Raw genomic sequence first — 6,036 nt, 5'->3', positions numbered from 1 at the left:
ACTGACTCTGATAGGCGCAACGAGAATTCTCCCAGTGCTTTCAACAAAAACGGACGGTTCAAAATAATCTTGTCCGCTCTCTGAGTCTCTGCTGGTATCTTGATACTTTCCCCCCCGCCTCAACCCAAGAAGGAGTGGGTAGGAGGATGTCTCTGCATCACTGATGGAATGCAGTGTATATCATCACGTCATTCCAACCATCAATGTCCCACATCTCCTTACAGCCAGTCTGTCAGGGCTGCTCCTTAATCACTTGGGAGGAATTCCAGTTCAGCTAAGCAGCACACTCCCTCCCTTCTCAGAGGCTGAAGACACTTGCCTCCAGGGTCGTTTGATCCCCTGCAATCCCAGAGAAGGAGAAGACAAACTCAGGTCAGCATAAATGTGTGCTGGTTTGCACTGTGTTTTAGGGTAAAGGTGGGAGCGTGATGGAGCATGGCTCTCCCATCGCACCCCATGTGAAGCCCAAGTCCTGCCAGAGGATCTTTTCCAGTGAAGTGGGAGACCTATCACGGAGCGCCGATCCCCTCTTTTACACCCCACTCCCTGGCGAGGTTCTGTGGGCTGAAGTCTCTTTCTACTTAGCCCTTAAACACGGATGTAATAATTAAATAATTAAAGCCCAATCCTGATCCCACTGAAGTTAGTGAGAGCATTCACTGGAATGAGCAACGTCAGGGCATTCACTGGAAGCAAAATCAGGCTCTAATGCACATTTACCCTATTTTCAGTTATCTAAACCAATGGGCGTTCCACACACATCTGAAGATAAGGTTTGAATCAAATTGTTTGCTAACATTGCTCTCCAGCCCACTGAAACTGTACACACTCTCTGTTAATGGCTACTTTCTGCACTTCAGCCCTTTGGGCGTGAATGGCAGCTTCCGGAAACCTATTCAATCATTTTGGCTGAATTTCTGTCTCAGTAGAAGTGCCACACAACTCAAAACTCAGACTGGGTTGGAACGCAGACCTTTGAGCCAAGAATCGGCTTTCCTCATGCTACAATGCTAGACATGAGTTTGTGACTCCCAGAATTATCCATCAAATCTCATTTGTAATGTTGACAAACCTGGGAACTTCCCAGTGGGAAGACTGACTTGGTGAACAAAGACAGATTGTTCCATTGCTTTATTAGAAAACTGGGTGTTTGTGTTGAACTAGTCAAATAGGAAACCTACTTTAAAGGCAGCAAAGACATATCTGAAAATATACGCAATTTTATATGTCTTAAAATAAAATAATATTTTTGCTGCACCTCTGTTTTCTTTTTTTCCATATTAACCCCAGCAAGCCATCTTTTTTTAGTTTAGGAGGCCAGCTTCCTCCAGCGTCAGCCTTTGTGCCACTTTCTTTGGTCTCTGTTTGTAGACCTGAGTTGTTGTGGACTCTTTGCATAATTGATGTTTCTGTTTTTATTCTGAAGATATATTCAGGGCCGCCGAGAGTGGGTTCGGGCCCCGGTGAAAAATTTTTTTCAGACCCCCCAGCAACAGCGGACCGGCTAAACAGGGCCGACGAAGGGGGGAGGGGGAGCCGGGCCCAGAATTTTTTTGGGCCCCCCAGCAAGGGCAGACCGGATAAACAGGGCCGACGAGAGGGCAGGGAAGCCGGGCCCCGGGCCCCCTTCCGGACCACCAGGCCCCGGTAATTTGTACTGGCTTCCCACCCCCCTCGTCGGCCCTGGATATATTGGGTGAAATATTAGCCCCACTGAAGTCAATGGCAAAACTTCCATTGATTTAAATGGTCCTAGGATTTGATCCACTATCTTTAATGTTAGATTACAGACTATTAAGTAATAGCATTTTTGGAAATAGGTAACCTTTACTAATTCCTCCCCTCTCCTCCTCTTTGATAATTTGCACCATATCTCTTCAGTGATGGAATTGACTAATATTGCTGTTTTCCCCTAAGGCTGCTTAAAGGCTCTGAATTCAAAGAGAAAAGAAGACATTGGTACTGTGATTAAGGCTTCAACCCAGCCAGGTGGGTTGTATGCACGGGCTCCTGACTCCAAGGCAGCCCTGTGCTCTTTGCAGGAGCAGGACTTAAGTTACTGTTGGACAACAGGTAGGTGCCCTAACTAACATTAACGGATGACCCCAGGTCAGTTTCCAAAAGACAAGAGTCCACCTGAGGACTCTGTTAGAACATGCCATGCTGACAGTGGTCTCAGGAGAGAAGCCAAGGACTGATGGGACAAGGAGACTGAATTACTACTTAGAGGTGATCCCTCCAAACCGGAACTGAGGCTCAATGGATAGAAGTCCTCAGGCTCCCTGGCTCTCAATCCAGTATCCAGTTAAATTAAGAATAAGCCATTCCCTAGTATGGAGGCACAATTTCAAAACCAAACTAGGCTTCAATTCAGCCCCAGGCAAGCCGAATGAACGAGCCATTGTCAGAAATCACAGAAGCAGGATCCATGCACACAGTCTGGTCCTGAATCTTGGGCAGCAGCACCGCTCTGAGCCAGTCCCCCTCTGGAATATACATCCCCCCTGGTGAGAGTCGTACAATCCCAGCATTTCAGTCGGGAAGGGGGAAGAGACGGAGGGATGGTGGCCGCGGGCAGCCGGGGCGTGTTCTCCCAGCTCCGCTGCCCTGGTGACTGCCCACCTCCCTCCCCTGGCCGCTGTCAACACAGAGAAAGGACCAGACAACTAACAGCCATGAACCAGCCTCGTTCAAACCCCGGAGAAGGCAGCCAGGCAAAGGCACCATCCCCAGCAGCTCTGCACGTGTGCTGACCCGGGTACACGCCCCCCCCCAGTCAGCCCTAGGGGCACCCAGCTGCAAACACCTACCTGGGGCCCCGCAGCAGGTCCTGCCGCGCACTGATCCCGGGGCAGCCCACGCGGGGAGGACTAGCTGCACAGCGAGGGGCCGGGCGCACGATGCTCCCCACCGGCCGCGGATCCTCCTCCTCTCTGTGCCGGTCCCTCCCAGCTGCGGTGCACCAGCCAGCAGGACAAGTGGGGGGTGGAGAGGGAGGAGGAGACCCAGGGCTTCAGCCTTGGATGCCTGGAGCCCCCTCCCGCTGCAGGGAGGCAGGGCCGGTCGGATAACGGGCCCTGCCCAGCCCCGCCCGGAAGAGGAGGAGACAAGGCAGCAGAAGAGCGGAGAGGTGAGGCTGGATGACAGCTGCTAGGCGTGTCAGGTTTGCTGGAGCCCCCGCAGCATCCCACTGGGACAAGCAGCTGGTGGGGAGGCTGTGGTTTTCTCTCACCCAGGTAACCAGTTCAGCAGGTTGTCTCGCCCTGTGGCTGCGGGAATGGGAGTCAGGTCTAGAGGAGGGGATGCACGGGAAATGCACATGTAACCCACATGCTTACAGTACAGCATTCTTGGGGGTGGTGTGCTAAGTCCAAAGAAAGGGACAGAAGTAAGGTGACCAGACAGCAAATGTGAAATATGGGGACGGGGGTGGGGGGTTATAGGAGCCTATATAAGAAAAAGACCCAAAAATCAGGACTGTCCCTATAAAATCGGGACATCTGATCATCCTAGACAGAAGCAGGGGGGAGAAGAGATGGAGTTTTAGTTGAACCCTGCTGGGTGTCAGTGGCACAGTCACAGTATGAATGCATGAGAATGAAATAACTGCACTTTTGTTGTGCTTCCCAGCAAAGGATCTCAAAACACTTTACAAAGACTGGCTAACAGAACCCCACCTCCTCTCTGGGTGCTGTGCAGATGAAAGAATGAGACACAGGAGTTCTGTGACTTTCTCAAAATCACACAGCAAAGTAGGCATCAACTAGCTGGGAATCTCAGAGCTAGGTTTAAAAAAGAAAATAGGTTATCACAGTGCTGTTAGTCATCCTCATGAAAAAATTAAGGCAGGTCACACATTTTCTGTCACCATTGACTTTTGCTTAAACAAAGTTTTCCATGGAAAGCGTCTGTTAAACATGGAACATTCCGACTAGTCAATTTGGGATCCAAACGTCTTGGTTTTCTTTTTTGATGAAAAGTCAAAATTTTCCCTGGAGGAAAAATTTCTGCATAGCTCCATAAAAATATAAACATAGCTCAGGTTTAAGTGATGAACTTTGGAACAGGAGTGCTCTCATGTAAGCCTATTAGAAAATTCCAAATTTCAGAATACATTATGTGAATACATAAGTGAATAACTTATCTGTGAAAGATACTTCTAGCAAAGACAAGGGACTGGGACTATCTGGATACAATTCCAAGCTCTGCTGCCAGGTTCTCATGTGACCACTCTCTCTACCTCAGTTCATCATTGGTCAAATGGGGATACTACTACTTCTCTACCTCACAGGAGTGCTGCCAGGATAAATTCATTAATATGCAGCTGGTTTCAGCTACTACATCATCAGGTGGCCTAAGGACATTGACTGATAACTAGAAGAGTTCGATAACCTCTGGATTTGTCACCAGAAAAAACCCCAACACCAAACTTAAAATTTTTATTTTCAGATTGGACAACGAGCTTCCACAATGCCGAGCTAAAACAGGAAGCTCTCTCCTCTTCTCACACAATATGCCATGAGAAGCTATCACAGCACAAGGACTTTGGCCTTGATGATAAATTCATAAAAGGTGGAAACACTATTTTGCCATGCTGAATTTGCAACATTTGGGTTCAGAGTGAAGTCTAACCCAGCCACTTTGGTCTAGGTTGGTTTTTTGCCCTAATTTTACCCCCTTAAGAGGTCCCTTTAATTGGAGGGAAAAACCCCACATCATCTGTACCCTATATACACACACAAGCCAATAGGGTTGTTTTGTGTCAAATATTTCAAATAGCTTCTGTGCAGAGGATCAACCATGATTATAGAAAGTACAAACCTCCTCTGTCAAATTCCCAGTCAAAATACCAGTTTTTTGAGACAGCGATCTTTACACCCTGCCAGCCGGCAGCGTGCAGGGGAACTATCAGAGTCTTAATGACTTTGAGGAATCTAACCTTAAAATTAAAATTCCTCTGACTTTAATTAGACCTGCACATTGCTCAGCACCTTTCAAAAATCAGGTCTCTTATTTTGGCGCATGAGTAAAGATTCAAAGGCGATTTAGGCAATCACCACATACACATACCCACACCCTCCCATACCTTCGCCCCCGATAGATGTGTGTCTATGCATGACCATGCTTTCTGGAGATGACGGTTCAAAAATTTGCAGCAGCAATTTTTCTTTAATAGTTATAGAGCAATTATTTCTTAAGCAGCCACATTTATAGGCATTCATTGGCATTCTTAGCTGTAGTGTAATAGCATGGTAGATTTTTTTTTTTTTTTACTTAGATTGTAAGCGCTTTGGGGCAGAGATTATCTTTTTGTTCTGTGTTTGTACAGCACCTAGCACAGTGGGGTCCTGGTCCAGAACTAGTGCTCCCCCCATGCAAATCATAATAAATAATAACTAATAACTAATAAATTCAGTTACAATAGAATGAGTGTCGTTTTTGCAGTGTGACTGAACTGGTTGTTTTTAGTAGTGTTTTACCATGCATTCCACTTGCCTTTTATGATCAAGGAAGTTTCATGCCAGTAGGTTCAAGCACTAGAAAACCTAATTTTGGCATAACACATCCGTTCTTTGCCCTTGACAATATCTCCATGATCAGTGGCAGAATCCGTTAATCCAACCTTTAGTCCTTGTACAACTAACTCAGTGTGTTCACTGAATTGTACAAGCAAATTTACCGCACTGAGTGTTTTGTTGTTTTTCTTTCTAAATATATTAACACAAAGCTCTGCCATTGCATAGTAATATGGCTGTTTTGTTGAGGGACAGCAGGGATAGGATACAGGGACGGTATAGAATGCCCTACCGTGGGTAGTAACGTGGCCAAGCCTGTTTTTTGGAAGCTAAGCCATGTCCGTAATGAAACAGTTCTTTTCTCTGCTGCTAACATCAACTAGCTCACTTGGGTTCCAGTAACAGTACACATATTTGATGTAATTAGTGGAGAAAATGTTTTACTGATGGCAAAATCATATCATGAGTCTGTATATCAACATACTACAGGACCCTTGTCTTTTAACACTGCTTAGGGTGA

Source organism: Emys orbicularis, chromosome 5 (assembly GCF_028017835.1).
Source record: "Emys orbicularis isolate rEmyOrb1 chromosome 5, rEmyOrb1.hap1, whole genome shotgun sequence".
Classification (NCBI taxonomy): domain Eukaryota; kingdom Metazoa; phylum Chordata; order Testudines; family Emydidae; genus Emys; species Emys orbicularis.
The sequence above is the reverse complement of the archived record's forward strand: the minus strand, read 5'-3'. Positions refer to the sequence as shown.